This window comes from Lolium rigidum, chromosome 6, assembly GCF_022539505.1.
Source record: "Lolium rigidum isolate FL_2022 chromosome 6, APGP_CSIRO_Lrig_0.1, whole genome shotgun sequence".
NCBI classification, from domain to species: domain Eukaryota; kingdom Viridiplantae; phylum Streptophyta; class Magnoliopsida; order Poales; family Poaceae; genus Lolium; species Lolium rigidum.
Window position 1 is genome coordinate 142165999 of NC_061513.1, and position 17122 is coordinate 142183120.

Consider the following 17122-nt stretch of genomic DNA (forward strand, 5'->3'; position numbering starts at 1 on the left):
GAATAGGCGATTACAAACTCTTGCGGATTTGTCTTGTATGAATGCGGAATTAAACTATCGTTTAGTTTACAAGCACAAACCCTAAATATGCTAAGCTCAACTAAGTGTGACAATAGCAACTAGAGCTAAGCAAGATAGGCACAAGATATATGTAGCACAAGTGATAGCAAGATATATGTACTTCAAGCACGATGGCTATCACAAGGAAAGAGAGCTCGGGTATAGAAATAACCGAGGCACGCGGAGACGAGGATGTATTCCCGTGTTCCCTTGCTTTGCAACAAGGTACGTCACGTTTGGAGGAGTGGAGGTCCCACGAAGGATTCCCGCGCCACGAAGGCTCACCCTATTCTCCGAACCACACCCACGAAGGATAATGGCCCTTTCCTTATGGTTAGCTTTTCCTCCGCTCCGGAGATGGCAAGCTCCACAACCACTTCACAAGCTCCACGAAGGAGAAGCCCGGGCCTCTTCACAATCTTCTTGAAGAGATCACCGGAGCACCAATCACCAAGCCAACTAGGAGGTCACCCTCCAAGAGTAACAAGCTCACGGTCTCTCACTCGAACAAATCGTGGTGGAGAGCTCAACACTATGCAATGATGCAAAGCAAGAACACCGGAGGTGTTCAAGTCCTTCACACTCAAATCCCACCAAAGCAACGAATGCTAGGATGAGATTGGAGAGGAAGAACAAGGGGAAAGTCAACCAAAGACTCCAAGATCTAGATCCCAAGAGATTCCCTCACTTAGAGAAGAAACGGTTTGGTGGAAGTGTAGATCTAGATCCCCTCTCTCAAATCCTCAAATATGAGCAAGAATGATTGGAGGATTCAAAGGGAGAGCAAGTTCTTCAAATGGTAGCAATGGAGGAGAGAGAATGGGAAGAACTGATTGCTCAAGGTGGAAGAAGGGCTATTTATAGTCTAGGGAGAAAAATAACCGTTGGGGAAAAAGAAGGGTGAAAATCGCATTAAAATCGGGCAAAAAAAGCAGCCCAGCCGGCCAGCAGGCCGGTCGACCGGAGCCTGGGCCGGAGAGGCCGGTGGCCTGCCCGGTCGGACCGGCCCACCGACCGGGCGCTGCAGATGGCGCGCTGGGCGGCCGAACTGCCTCAGGCGCGCGGGGGGAGCAGCAGGCCGAGTGAGGCTCGTGGGCTGCGCGGGGCAAGCTGGCCCAGCCCGGCCGGGCGCGCGGGGGCGGCGCGCGGGCGGCGCGGAGTGGAGCGGGCCGCGCAGGCCGCCTCGGGCCGCGCGGGGCGCCTAAGGCCCAGCTGGGCGGGAGGCCGGCCTGGCCGGGGCAGGAGCCGGGAGGCCCGGCAGGCGACCGGCGCCTGGGCCGGAGTGGGCAGCCAGGCCCACTGGAATCGCCCCCGGTCGGACCGGGGCCTGTGCCGGGCAGGCCGGTGTGTGGCCCGGTCGACCGGTCGGAGACCGGGCAGCCGTCCCCCTTTTTTTCTTTTTCTTCTTTTACCTTTTCTTTAATAACTATTGCTCCCGAACTCCGATTAACATGAAACCAATTTTGTTTGGAAGATAACAACGAATGCTATCTAATAGAAAGTGAAAACCCAAGAATCTGTAGGAGGGGATTTTATCATGAATATAAAAGGTAGAACCTTATATCATGAATAACCGGTAAAATCACCCAACCTCGAAAACGCAATAGAAGATGCATGCGAACTCCGTTTTCGATGAACTTGGGCTTGTTGTAAAGCTAGCAACAAGCTCAAGAACCTCACATAGAGAAACACCAAGAAGCAATAAGGACATGCAAAGTATGCAAAGGATTGAGCTCCCTAAGACGATGTGATCAAGTTACCCAACCGAAAGCCCCTCTTAATAGTGCGGCTATCTATCCTATAATCCGGTCTCCCATCATCCACCTTGAGACCGGTAAAAGGAAAACCTAGCAAGGCCATACCTTTGCCTTGCGCATCCCGCTTGATCTTGATGATAACTCTTCAAGCTCTACACAAGCCGGAATGCCTCACTTGATCAATGTTGCTTCGTGAAGACTCACAAATACTCCCCATACACTATGATGGGAAAGCTCCGTTGATGCACATCTTCACATGTCCATTATCACCAAATGGACGGCAAGCTTCAAGCATGTGATCCACTCAAAATGCTCATCTTGAACTTGCCCAACTCAACCTTGTATCTTCTCATACTCACTTGAGATAGAGCATGGCTAATATTGAGTTCCACATAAGAACTCCATCTTCATTTCTTCTTCTTGATCATATCACATATATATCTTCATACCGATGATCTTGATGCCAAATCACAAGGTATATATTTATCTTCATGGCATCCATACTTGAATCCAACATATGGAGAGCAAGTAGATCCTATGGAATATTCCTTCATATAAACTCAATGAAAACATTAGTCCATAGGGGTTGTCATTAATTACCAAAACCACACATAGGGGCAATGTACCCTTACAGATTTAAATTGCATGAGGTGTAATACCTCATTTAAATCATTTTTCTCAAATGATAAATGTGAAGTATTGACCTTGGTCAACATGATCTCACACTTATTAATTGAGGAGATTAAATCTTAAGAAGATTCAATGAGAGGAAATTATTTCTCCAAAGGAAATAAATAGAAACCCTAATAGAATTTTCAATGAGAGGAAACTATTTTCCAAACCCTAAAGAAGAAACCCTAGTCTAATGTTGAGTAATGATTGGGATGATGATAGCTCATCTTGTGTGAGCCATTAAGGCTAATTAGTTTACTTAAGTATTTTTTGGTGATTGTATCATCGTATTCATTTATAGACGCTAGTACCGGAGACTATCAAGAGGAGGAGGTGTTCTACCAAGAGGAGGAAGAAGAGAACTTTGATCACTACCCCAATCAAGGCAAGCTAATATTCTTGCAAGTTGCCCTAGTGCAAAGCTCTACAAGAGCAAGGCACCATTACCTTCTACTTCATGCTTAATGATCTCATCCGAAGTTTTTAACTTACATGTTTTTGACTTTGGTTTATCAAAGTTTCTTTATGATTCAGGATTTACTTGATCTAGATATAGAGTAGTACAAGAGCATCACACTTAGCCTAGAGAGCTACAGGTTACTTAGTACCCCTCATGACTAGTTGCTAGTGCCAAAACTAAAAGTGACTACATTAGATGGGAACAGGTGAAAACCAATGACTTTGAAAACCTTGGAATGATGAGTCATTCTATTGAAAGATTTTGAAGGTGAATGTGACTTGTGAATGACATGGTGAACTTTACAAAAACTGATGGATGGGTTCGGATGCGATACCATTCCAATTTCAAGTACCCCCACAATACCTGAATCTGGGTAAGGCTTAACTGGAAACTTATGTATTTTAGTATGGGTTCCCTCTGAACAAGCGTCATAGGGGTTATGCCGAGGCTGCCTCCATTGAAAGTGAAATGACGTGAAATGAGGTGAATGTCCTACCCAAGCCCTGTGCAGTTCCCGGGTTGGCGGTTTGCTATCACCGGGAGGCAAAGCTCATGGGGAGAGGTGCCTATACTAGGGTATGTAAATGAAAGGTTATGATTGGTAGTTCGCGCACTGAGTATGATAAATCAGGGCCAGTTCCCCTGACGTACTATTGCAATTATTGTGGTACAAGTGTACGACCTCTGCAGAGTGTAAACCTATTCGAATAGCCGCGTCCGCGGTCAGGGACAGTTGGAAAGGCCATACTGTTCCGTCATCAGAACTTTTCAAAATATGATATGTGACATGTGACTTGTGACTTGAAAGAGAAGGGTGACTTCGACTTTTGAATCACAACTGAGTTGTGGGAATGACACTAATGTTCCCACTTGAGTTAAGTTAGAAAAATGAAGAGTCTTATTTACTAAATGCTTATGAATAAAACTGGCTTTATGCTAATAAACCTAGAGCTTAGAGTCCCATTGATATAGTTGATAGTGCTTCCATTAGTATTAGTTTGCGAGTACTTTAAAGTACTCATGGCTGTGTCCCTGGCTATTCAAATGGCCAGACTATGAAGATGAGCCCCAGTACCAGGATGAAGGATAGCAGGACGTCTACGACAACTAGAACTACTCCTGACGTCAACAGTTGCCTGTGGAGCAGATGGACTACTACTACGCTACTTCCGATGTGTGTTTTGTATTGGATCCTTAGATCCCCTATGTTGTATTAAGACTGGATCATGTGATCCTTTGTTGTAAGACAATTATGAGTTGTAATCAATGATGTTCTGTGATACCAATCTATTATGTCTCGCAAAAGCAATATTCCTAGGATTGCGATGTATGGCATAATAGGCATCTGGACTTTAAAATCCGGGTGTTGACACAAAATGAGGCATATTTAGCTTTGGGGCACGCGACTGGACATCTTTTTCCCCATTTCTTATCCGCGGTCCTCCAACCGTCATTTGGGGGACACGACTGGAGATGCTCTAATGCCCCTTGTGATGGTGACAATAAGGTTGTAGTGGTCGCAAGTTAACAATCTCGTCGACATATCCAGCTTCGGCCGAGTAGGTCGAGATCCATCATCTAGGGATCCGCCAGGCCGCCAAGTATAGTTGGATTGCCCGCACCACACATACTTTGACCTTTTTTTGCGGGGGCTTGGTTGAAGATTTCAGTGGATGGAGAATCGGCGAAGCCTGCAACTTGAGGTTGCAACGGTACTCGAGGTCTCTAGCTCCCCTGCGCCACCAGCGCATCCAAGGGCGCGTTTGGTAGGCTGCATAACCCTTGGCTCGCATCGAGCCAGAAATTTTCGGCCCGTTTGGTTGCCTGGTCCGAACCGCGTTCTTGCAGGAACCGGTTCTCAAAGCAGCGTCGGACCAGGCCTTGGAGGAACGTCTAGTTCGGCAGTTTCTCCAGGGATAGGTCGTTCTCGCGCCACTTTGGCTCCAACGATGCAATGGCTGCACGAGCTATTGCCTATGCTCACTCTCCCTTACACGGCTGCACACACCCTCTCTCAAATCAACACAAACATAGTACGAATCGAAAAAAGATGTAATGAAAAAGATGCGTGTCGATGATACGAACCAATTCCCACAATCGGTTTCGAGTTTCGCCGGTCGTAAATCGTCAATTTTGTGTATGAAGTTTTAAGCGAATTTTGTCAAATTCATCGCACACGCTCAACCTTTTGAGATTTCCTTTCAGGAGTAGGTTCACCTCACCATTTCGCATGACTTTCACGTTGACAGGTTTTTGTTTCGGTGTACATACGCTGATACATAATTGACTCACAAGTATACTGCAATCTATACGTATGTGTGACTAAGGTTTGTAGTACTTTTGCTCAACTTCTCGCTCACCATTTTCATGGACGGCGACGTGGTGATGATAGGTGAGAAGTGAGAGGTGATAATTCATGGTGGTGGAGTAATGGTGGTGTTCGTCTTCGTGGTCGGCGACGTGTTGTGACCGACGTGACCGACGGTGTCATGGCGATGTTCGTTTTCGTGGTCGGCGATGTGCGCATGCTTGTGACCGGCGTGACCGGTGGTGTCCTGGTGATGTTCGTCTTCGTGGTCGGCGACATGGTGATGCTTGTGACCGGTGTCACCGACGGTGTCATGGTGGTGTTCGTCTTCGTGGTCGGTAACGTGCCCATGCTTGTGACCGGCGGTGTCCTGGTGGCGTTCGTCTTCGTGGTCGGCGACATGGTGATGCTTGTGACCGGCGTCACCGACGGTGTCATGGTGGTGTTCGTCTTCGTGGTCGGTGACGTGCCCATGCTTGTGACCGGCGGTGTCCTGGTGGTGTTCGTCTTCTTGCTCGGCGACATGGTGATGCTTGTGACTGGCGTCACCGACGGTGTCATGGTGGTGTTTGTCTTCGTGGTCGGTGACGTGCCCATGCTTGTGACCGGCGGTGTCCTGGTGGTGTTCGTCTTCGTGGACGGCGAGATGGTGTTGCTTGTGAACGGCATCACCGACGGTGTCATGGTGGTGTTCGTCTTCGTGGTTGGCAACGTGCCCATGCGTGTGACCGGTGTCACCGATGGTGTCATGGTTGTCTTCATATTCGTGGTCGGCGACGTGGTGATGCTTTTGACCGGCGGTGCCATCGCCGACGTGCTGAAGCTTGTGAACGGTGTGCCATAGTGGTCTTGTGATAGGTGAGGTAAGATCACCATGTTGCTATATAGGTGAGGCTACGAAAACCATGGGGCCAACCAATCAAAGTGTCACTTGGGTGCCACCCGGTGCAACACAACCTATCAAACGATGTGTCATTCGTGAATCGGAGCTCGTCCGGAACGAGATGGGAGTCCATCTCGCTAGACGCAGTGAGCCATAATTTTCATGCAGCTTATCAAACGCTCCCTAAACATCACAACAACGGTCGCCACTAAACAATAGTTGATAAACCACAGAATCTTCCGGCAGCCTTGCCACACGTGGATCCACCAACAAAACATTCATTCACGTCGTGCAGAATGGAAAAGAAGTTTGCCTGCTTGTTTGGGGTCATGCGTAGCAGAGTGGAAACCATCTTAAAAGTTGATCGTCTTCGGGTCGCAAAGTGCGTGCTAACTGTCTGATTTAACAGACGAGCCTCTCTGGCACAACTTTGCTTATCGTTAAAAGTCGTTGTCTGGTTGATGTAGAAGAGCAAGTGGATACTAAGTTGAGGAACGCCCATAGTCTGCGTCCCATGATCCATGTCAGATACACCTCGTGATCCATGTTTCTCAAGTGAAGAAAGCTCTGGGAGCAGGTATCACCGTGGATACTGAACTACCTGAGATTAAGATCGAACACTAACTGTATTCCTGAGCAGGTTCTTGGAACTCATTGGCACCAGAAAAACTCTATTTCTCTTTGCCAAGTGCTCGTGAAATGGTCTAAGCTCCCTGATGCTTTGGCGACCTGGCAGTGGCTTGAAGAGATGGAAGATCGTTTTCCAGAATTTTCAGCTTGGGGACAAGCTGGACCTCAAGAAGAGGAGAATGTCAAGGACATGAGCATGTCAAGCGCGACACAACCTACTGAAAAACAACAGCGTCGCCTGCAGAGTTTTGGCCGAAGACCAGCTCGCATCAGTGGACCAGAGTGGACCAGCTGAAGGCCAATGAGGCGCTGACACGTTGAGGAGATGACCAAGTCCGAGTGCTAGCAGGTCTGGCAAGGTGTTGGGATAAATAGGCAGTGTTCAGTTCCTTTTACATCAGTCGTTGGACCAAGTTGTAGCTTAAACCTTTCCCCATCTCGTTGCTCCTCTCTCCCTCCTATTTCTCTGAATCCTTCCCCATAATTGCTTGTTTCTCGAATATATGAGAATTGGAGCACTGTGATTCCTAATATTAGGTGGGTACATAACATAGATAGAGGCAGAAACACTGCTCTTTTACGTCGCCATTCTTCACGTACGTGCGGGGAAGCAGTAAAACCTATCGCGATCCAGCCACCAATCCGCTGTCTCCCTCTCCTCTCGTCCTCCCCAATCCCCATCTCCCCTCTCCTCGTGCTGCCCAGTCGTGAGCCAGTGAAGAGGGGCCAAGCGGTGGTGGACGCCGATCGGCGCTCCCGAGCGAAGGAGGCGGCTCTACGCGGGCCGGCGGCTCTACGCGGGCCGGCGGCGGCAAGGAGCGCGCGCCGCTGTTGGAAGCGGCGGCCGCAGGCGGTCTGCATCGACGCCGTATGCGCCTCCTGCTGCCTCCGCCGCTTGGCCGTGTTTGTGCCGGCGCATCAGATGGACTGCGCACTCGGGAAGTCAACGGCCTCCACGCCCGCGAGGGTCGCGAGGGCATGCCACGAGAACAATGCACGCCAGCGAGGAAGGCGGCTCGTCCAGACGATGGATATGGCTCTGACCCTGCACGGTCATCTCGTCGCAAGAGAGCAACACCATCTCCCTTCACTCCTTCAGGTTGTACCTCCCGTGTAAAAAAAGAGATCGACCTTCTGGTCCCTTAGTTCCTGATATGATTTATGTTACGTAGCTGAGGTTTCCCGTGAAAAAAATCTATAGCTGTCTTGGTTAACAAAGGTGTACAGGTATAGTTCATTTTACTTGACTTGAAAATGACGTTCAGATGCATTAAGTTTTAATCGATGTTCTTCTTAAGATGGGAATTTAATTATTGTAAATTTGTATAAGTATAATCCACGACTCACATGAGATCCTGCCTTGGTTGGTTCTGTTCTGAGACAAACCCGTTTATTAGTCGGTGTCCACTGGGTTCTAGAGCCTAGACCACTAATCTAATTGATACTGGCTGCTTGACTACTGATTGGTTCTTTTTCTATAGCCCTAGCAATCGTCCACAGGGCTTGCTGGAACAGTCACCATATCCACGCGGTCACAACCGAACAATCGTTGGCAAACTACAGCAAAGCCCTATGCCGCGGATTCACTTGGAGAGACCACCGCGACATCGCGCACCTCCGACACCACCCAAAACGGTTTCCCTCATCTGGTCGCGAACTTCTCATTGACCGCCTCAGTTTATCAGATAAGCCTAACTATCATGACTTCTCTCATCCCTCAAAGTAACCATCGGATTTCAGTAGAAAAGCAAGTGGATACTCTGAACCTGAAAGTCCATTGGTTCCAAAGAGCAGCAGTTCTCTCGTTCCCGGCGTCTCGAATTCCCAAAAAGTGTCTTATGTTCTCCCATGGCCATTCTCCTCTCATCTCTCCAGGGCAGCAGCCTACTATTTTTCTAGAATGGGACCTGTAGCAGCAGAAAAAAGTGCAGAATTGATAAGGTTTTGGCTGATTACGAAGAGCAATATAAAGCACCCACGACATCATCTGCATGAGTTGAAGTTGTTGGGCCTAATATTATTTCGCATTGATCCCATGGATAACATGGTATGAGAGACACGAAAAGTGCTTTTGCCTTCCCAGCTCCAGTGTTCTCGCCATTTAAACAAAATTAAAAAAATATTTATTACTTATCAAAAAATCTGAAAACAATTCTGTATATTGTCAGTGATACATCTCACAATCATGAAAAATCTCAACCCAAAATTCTTTTTATTTTGTGCTAGACAAAAATAACAAAATCTGACATGTTTTTGGAGATTTCAAAATAACTCAGATCTGCACGTTTGTCTTTTTTGTGTAGCTCAAAATATAGTATTTGCAATTGATATTTTACACCTTTGTGGGATACATTATTGGCTATATGCAAAAAAAAAAATCAGAATTTCTTGAAACTCAAAAAAATTGATTTTTAATTTATTTAAATATAAGATTATTGGTGCCCATGTGCACCAAATCTACAGACACCTCTTCTAACTTGAACGACTCGCAGTGTACTTAATAGCTTTCAGCAACCTATGATCTGTACGGCGAATTGCTTGGGGCCACACTTTTCTATACATAAAATCTAAACTCAGTTTTAAATTAATAAAGCCATGAAACTGGCAAATACAGAGTGCTTACAAAGCAAACACAACTTACAGATGACACGGAGAAACAAGCAAACAAAGGATAAAAACTAGAAGCTTCGTTTCAGACGCCGAGGCCATCGTCTTCCGAATGCCAACACCAGGAGAAGCATGGGCACTATGGACCATCATCCGCAGACACACTGCTTGCATAGCTAGCACATGAACAAAACGAAACAAGCTCATGGTGTCTGACTCCGAAGAGAGATCACATCACTCTCGCCACGGATCGTAGGGCACCGAACTGTCAGAAGGCACAGAGTTTCCCCCAAGAACACTCCATAGCAGAGTCTACCCAAAGTTCATAGGAGAGACCAAGACCAGCTGTTGCACCAGATACCACACCAAGGCCACCGCCAACCAACATCACCGCCCATAGGATCCACAAGCTAATGTGCGAGGGCACAACAAGAATATCGACAAACAAAGAGCAGCAGCCACCACCACCAGACCAAAGCTTGCGGAGCAACCTCTAGACCTCGCTCGACGCCATGAAAGAAGCATCGCAAAGAACCATCACGACAAAAAAGAAATTAACTTACCAACCACACCATCAGCCCTGGACGGTGCCTTCAAGAAGGGGAACAACGTCGGGATGCCCCTCCGCCGAAGCAGGGACTAGGGTTTTCACCCAGGGCAGGGGGTTGCGTAGGGAGGGTGAGGGATCCTCAACAAAGCCTCTAAGGAGAGAATAGGCGCCAGGGGTGTCGATGACATCATGGCCACCGCCGACCAGATGTCCCCCCCCCCGGTCCCGACCAACACCACCACCAACCACCCGATAAAAATCGCGCAGATCGGGCCAAGGGTTGCAAGCTTCACCAATTCGAAAACGGAGATCTCCCAAGTTCTGACGCCGCGGGCCGACGAAAAGCTACAAGCACCGCACCACGCGTTCGTTGCCACCCCGCCGCCCGCATGGTTGAGGACACAGGTTCGCACCTCCCATGACCTTCGCTCGCTGCGAAGAAGACGGCGTCGTCACCACCACCCGCAGCCGCCGCTCCGGCGTCCAAAGATCCCCACCGAGGTCACCAACAACAGCAACTCTGCCCCCGGAGGCTGTGGCCGCAGAGCACCACGGAGCAGGAGGGAGCCGCTGAGCAACACCCTACATAGCTGCCAACCTCCAGGTTGTCGTGCCGCAGAGCGAGGAGCACTAGCCAAGGTCCCCGCGCCCCCTTCACGGGCAGCCAGGCCTTCGACCGGCGTCACCTCTCCGGGGAGACGAAGAGGGGAGGAGGAGGAGGGGTGGTCGTGGCGGCGACGCTCTAGGGTTTCGACCCCTCGATCACCTAGAGGGGGCGACGCGAGGGAAGCGTTTCGCTTATTTTTGTCGATCCCACACTTGGCAATGCAAGGGAAAACGATCAAATCTCAATTGTATGAGCAAGGTCACGTGATCACCCGATCTCATGTCCTGGAAGCACCCACATTGCTCTCAAATGCAGCTGCATATTTCATCGATTTGGTACGGGTGGCAAGCATCAAAGAAATGCTTTTCCGTTGATCTCGATTAACAGATTAACAGAGCGAAAAGTTAGTGTTTCGGCCCCTTCTACATGTGTGTTATGTTAATTTGACTTATGGTGGTGGCCATCAGAAGAGCGGGAGCTATTTAGATTTATTTTCTTGTAAACTACACTGTTGTTTTTGATTTAAAAATGTCTAATTATAGGTGAGATGGAAAAGCCAAAATGCCCAACGAAAGCCAAATAAAGTGCCCCGCTGGTTGCATCCCCGCCCAAACGGACCAAAAGCCTGCTGAAGATGCCATAACCAAGGACTCGAAAGAACCACCCTTTGATTGCATAGCTAAATTTTGAGGTAACTAACAACAATACATGAGTTTTCCAATCAAAGGGTAGTTTTTCGATGGTACAAGTTTGCCCGAAACTTGTAGCAAACTATTATAAGTTAACCTGAAACTGTGGTTAATTTTATACAATTGGCGTTTGCTCCGGTACAACCCCTCCCCCGAAACTTAGATAAACTCGAACACAAAGATGGATGTACCCATTCATAATTAAGGGCATGATGTCATTTTAAAAAACTAAACGGGTATACGCCCTATAGAAAACCCAAATAGCTGCAGTATAAGGTATATCTATACTTGCATACGAAATCGCTTCATAGACGACAATTCATGCCTCTTATTTGTACGATGTTTTGTCCACGGCTTCACCTTATGATACTTATGGCTCTATGCTAATTTATCCTCTCACCCGTGATCAAGTCAAACTCAAACCTACCATCTACCGACTCCGATCAATCTTGATTTTGGTCTTGTGGCTGGCATCGCTTGGGAGAACATGGGACTGGAGGAAGATCGCATGCCCTCCACATGACACCATCGTTCTTCCAGCGATCGGCTGTTTCTTTGCCTGCTGGTGCCCATTGCAGCCCGAGGCCAACCAGCTCAACTGCTCACCTCCTTCAGTGGACTCCCCAGCCCAGCTCACTGTCCCATCATGTCGCCTCCATGAACGCCGCCGGCCCGCCGCCCAGCTTAATAACGTATCCATCTTTTCTGCAGGCGGCCACAAGGACAACGCCGCGGAGATGCTAAACTGAAGGATGGGATAGGCCGCAGTCCTCTACGCGCTTCCGAACAGGCGTGTACGTACGTGATGGTTTACTCGATGGTGTTGCCCTACTGCGCGGTCGTGCTCGCTGCCTCGGCCAGCAGCTTTGGTTGGGCTGTGAGGTGCGTATTAGCTAGTTGGTAGATGAACGACGCTCGCGCGGCTGTGTTTCCACGTAGGATTGTACAGGAGTCGGACGCAAATTATTATACGTATAGCAGCGCTGGTTTGGATATGGACTTAATTAATTAATTGGCAAATTACCCGAAAGCCCAAACTGAGTTTGGGGGAGGGGTTGTACTGAAGCAAGCCTCTATACAATTTACTCTTCCTTTTTTGAACATGGTGGGCCGAGGATTCGTGGTGTTCATTATCTGAACATACTGCTGGAATTTGGGACATTTGGCCTTTGGCCCATGGCCCATTATCAAATTCTGAAACTCACATGGCCCACTCCAATAATCAGTAGCTGCACTAGTGGGGGCTGAAGTTTAGTCCCACATTGCTAGTTGGGAGAGAGTTGGAGTGGTATATAAGGTGGGCTGTTCTAGTCCTAGTAAGTGAGTGAGAAGAGAGAGAGCCCTCGCGCACTCCTCCTCCTCCGCCGCCCGCCTCGCCGCGACGCGGGAATCTCGCCGAGCCGAGCTTATCTTTTCGTGGCTGTGCCGACTCGGACGTGGGCTACGCCCCACGACCTTCCCGAACCGCACTATATAAGCGCGGACTCCAACCCTAGTCTGTACTAGACACATATGCGACTACCAGTTTCCAGTTCATTGCGCCGCCGCCTTCGTCTTCCTCATCCAGCGACTTCTTCGACAACCTCAACATGGGCGACAACGACGCTGCTGCGAAGTATGTGATCTTGTCGTTTCTCTTTCAGTTTCAGTTAGAGTTCCTTCTTCTAGTTTCTGTGGTAGATGCGATCGGTTTGTCTAGTTTACATGTCATCTGTTCATCTACCTTACTAGTCTGCTTGATTAGTTTATTTGTTATTTTCGTAGTCATGATTTATCATTTACTTGTACGGATTATTTCATATGGATATTTGCTTATATATTCAACAATCCAAAAACCTGATTTTAGGCAAATCAATTCAAGCAGCGTTGCTGCCGCTACTCGACCCTCCCTCTTTGATGGTATGCATTACAAGAGGTGGCGCACAAAGGCAGTTCTATGGTTTACAAACCTAGGCTGTTTTAGCGCCACGGATGCTAGACCTGAGGGGCCTCTCTCTGCAGAGGAGCAGGAAAAGTTTGAGAAGGTCGACGCCATGTTTAAGGCGGCCTTGTTCAGCATTCTTGGGGACAACATTGTTGACCCGTACATGGCTTTCGACAATGGTAAAGATGCGTGGGATGCGCTCGAGGCCAAATTTGGGGTCTCGGACGCTGGCACTGAATTGTATGTCATGGAGCAATACTATGACTACAGGATGACTGATGAGCGCTCCGTGGTTGAGTAGGCTCATGAGATTCAGTCCCTTGCCAAAGAGCTCATGCAGTTTAAGTGTACCTTACCGGACAAATTTGTGGTCGGAGGCATTATTGCCAAGCTTCCTCCCTCGTGGAGGAACTTTGCTACTTCTCTGAAACATAAGAGACAAGAGTTTTCCGTTTCGGATCTCATTGGCTCGCTTCATGTGGAAGAGAAGGCGAGAGCAAAGGACACACGCGCTCGTAGTTTTGAGGGAGGTTCTAGTGCCAATGTGGTACAGAAGAAGAACTTCCAATCTCACAAGTCTAAGAATAAGAACAATGGAAAAGGCAAGTTTGACGTGAAGAACAAAGCCTCCAACTCAACCAATTTCAAGAGGAAGACTCCTTATAAGAAGAAAGGGAACTGCCATGTTTGTGGCGCTCCTGGACATTGGGCTCCTGATTGCCCAGAACGACATGATCGGCGTGAGAACAGCGGCAAGTCCGCAAATGTTGTTATTGGTGTTGATACTGAGATGAAGGACGTTGGGTACGGTATTTCTCCTACTGTCCTTTCAGTATGTAATTCTCCTGAATGGTGTATAGACACCGGAGCCAATACACATGTATGTTCTGATGTCTCTATGTTTTCTTCTTATCAGGTCGCAAGGACTTGCCCCGTGCTGATGGGAAACGGCTCACGTGCTTCTGTTCGTGGTATTGGTACGGTGGATCTGAAGTTTACTTCAGGAAAGACCATCCAGCTGAAGAATGTGCAGCACGTTCCATCAATTAATAAGAATCTCGTTAGCGGATCGCTTTTATGTCGAGATGGTTTTAAGTTGGTTTTTGAGTCCAATAAAGTTGTAATTTCCAAGTGTGGACAATTTGTTGGAAAAGGTTATGTGTGTGGAGGCTTGTTCGTTCCGCTTATCTCTATCAGACTTATGTACTCAAATTATTAATCATGTTTGCAATGATAGTGAGTCCGATATTTGGCATTCACGACTTTGTCATATTAATTTTGGGTGCATGACGCGGCTAGCAAATATGAATATAATTCCGAAATTTGCTATTGTCAAGAAATCCAAGTGCCAAGTATGTGTGCAAGCTAAGCAACCACGTAAGTCTCACAAGACTGCGGAGGCAAGAGACTTGGCACCGCTGGAACTTATACATTCGGATCTTTGTGAAATGAATGGTGAATTGACAAAAGGAGGGAAAAGATACTTCATGACTTTAATTGATGACTCTACTCGATATTGTTATGTGTATCTCCTGAAATCTAAAGATGAAGCTCTTAACCACTTCAAAATCTTTAAAGCTGAAGCAGAAAACCAACTTGATCGAAAGATCAAGCGGCTAAGGTCTGATCGTGGTGGAGAGTATTTTTCCAACGAGTTTGATTCTTTTTGTGCGGAACATGGTATTATCCATGAGAGGACGCCTCCCTACTCACCTCAGTCAAATGGGGTGGCCGAAAGAAAGAACCGTACTCTAACTGATTTGGTTAACGCCATGTTAGATACATGTTTTGCTTGCACTTTATAATGTTTTTATGCGTTTTCCGGAACTAACCTATTAACAAGATGCCACAGTGCCAGTTCCTGTTTTCTGTTGTTTTTGGTTCCAGAAAGGCTGTTCGGGCAATATTCTCGGAATTGGACGAAATCAACGCCAAACCTCCTATTTTCTCCGGAAGGCTCCAGAACACCGAAGAAGAGTCGGAGAGGGGCCAGGGGGCCACCACACCACATGGCGGCGCGGGCCAGGCCTAGGCCGCGCCGGCCTAGGCCTGGCCCGCGCCGGCCTAGGGTGTGGCGCCCCCAGGTGCCCCCCTGCGCCGCCTCTTCGCCTATATAATCCCTTTCGACCTAAAAACGCATCACCAATTGACGAAACTCCAGAAAGACTCCAGGGGCGCCGCCACCGTCGCGAAACTCCAATTCGGGGGACAGAACTCTGTCCCGGCACCCTGCCGGGATGGGGAAGTGCCCCCGGAAGCCATCTCCATCAACGCCACCGCCTCCGCCATGCTCCGTGAGTAGTTCCCCCATGGACTACGGGTTCTAGCAGTAGCTACGTCGGTATTCTCTCCCCCATGTACCTCAATACAATGGTCTCATGAGCTGCCTTACATGATTGAGATTCATCTGATGTAATCGGTGTTGTGTTTGTTGGGATCCGATGGATGATACATTATGATTAGTCTATCTATAAAGTTTGTGAAGTTATTGTTGCTGCAATCTTGTTATTCTTAATGCTTGTCACTAGGGCCCGAGTGGCATGATCTTAGATTTGAGCTCTATACTTATTGCTTAGATTGTATCTACAAGTTGTATGCACATATCACTGTCCGGAACCAATGGCCCCGAAGTGACAGAAATCGGGACAACCGGAGGGATGGTAGTGATGTGAGGATCACATGTTTTCACGGAGTGTTAATGCTTTGCTCCGGTACTCTATTAAAAGGAGTACCTTAATATCCGATAGTTTCCCTTGAGGCCGGCTGCCATCGAGTTGGTAGGACAAAAGATGTTGTGCAAGTTTCTCATTGCGAGCACGTACGACTATATACGGAAAACATGCCTACATGATTAATGAATTGATGTTCTTTCTTAATGCTTTATCAATCCTATCAATTGCCCAACTGTAATTTGTTCACCCAACACTTGTTATTGGAGAGTTACCACTAGTGTAGATCGCTGGGAACCCCGGTCCATCTCTCATCATAATATACTTGTTCTACATGTCATTGGAAGTAGTATCAACTATCTTCTCGTGCCATTGCTCTCATATTGCTATTACTCTGCTGTCGTATTCTTGTTACTACTGCTCTCATATTACTTGCTACTTTCACATCACCCACTGTTGCTAGTGCTTTTCCAGGTGCAGCTGAATTGACAACTCAGTTGTTAAGGCTTATAAGTATTCTTTACCTCCCCTTGTGTCGAATCAATAAATTTGGGTTATACTACCCTCGAAGACTGCCGCGATCCCCTATACTTGTGGGTCATCAAGACTATTTTCTGGCGCCGTTGCCGGGGAGGCATAGCTCTACTCATAAGTTCACTCGGGGAGTACACTCTACCTCTCTCTCTACTTTTATTTTATTTTGTTTTGCTAGTTTACTTTTGTCTAGTTTATTTGTGCTTAGTTTATTTCTGTCTAGTATTAGTTTGCTTAGTTTACTTTTGTCTAGTTTATTTAAGTTTTGTTTTACTTTCCTCATATACCCAAAAATCCATAAAAATTTGAAAAATCGAAAAATTAAAACTGCTGTTATGGGAGAACCAACAACCTACTTGGAGCTTATAGAATGTTATAATTGTTATAGAGAATCAAGAACTGGTAAAATAATGAGTGCTATGATAGAAAAATTGAATACAATTGCTAAAATCTTGCTTGAACGCCATGATATAAACTGTTGCTCTCAACAGGATACTAAACATCTTAAATTTCAATGTGGCTTTAGTGAGGAATTTTTAATTAAGAACTATAATCGGAATTGCTATATTCATTATGGGTTCGAAGAGGTAGAACAATTTGTCTTATTTATGGGAGCCTCCGAGATAGAATCCTTCATGGTTGAGAATTATGAAACTTGTGTTGTTTGTAAGGGCCTTAAAGATTATGTCTCTACTATCCTTAATTCTTGCATAGAATGCTACGGTAGGAATCCTTATATCCTTGATTATAAAGAGAGACACATTAATGCACA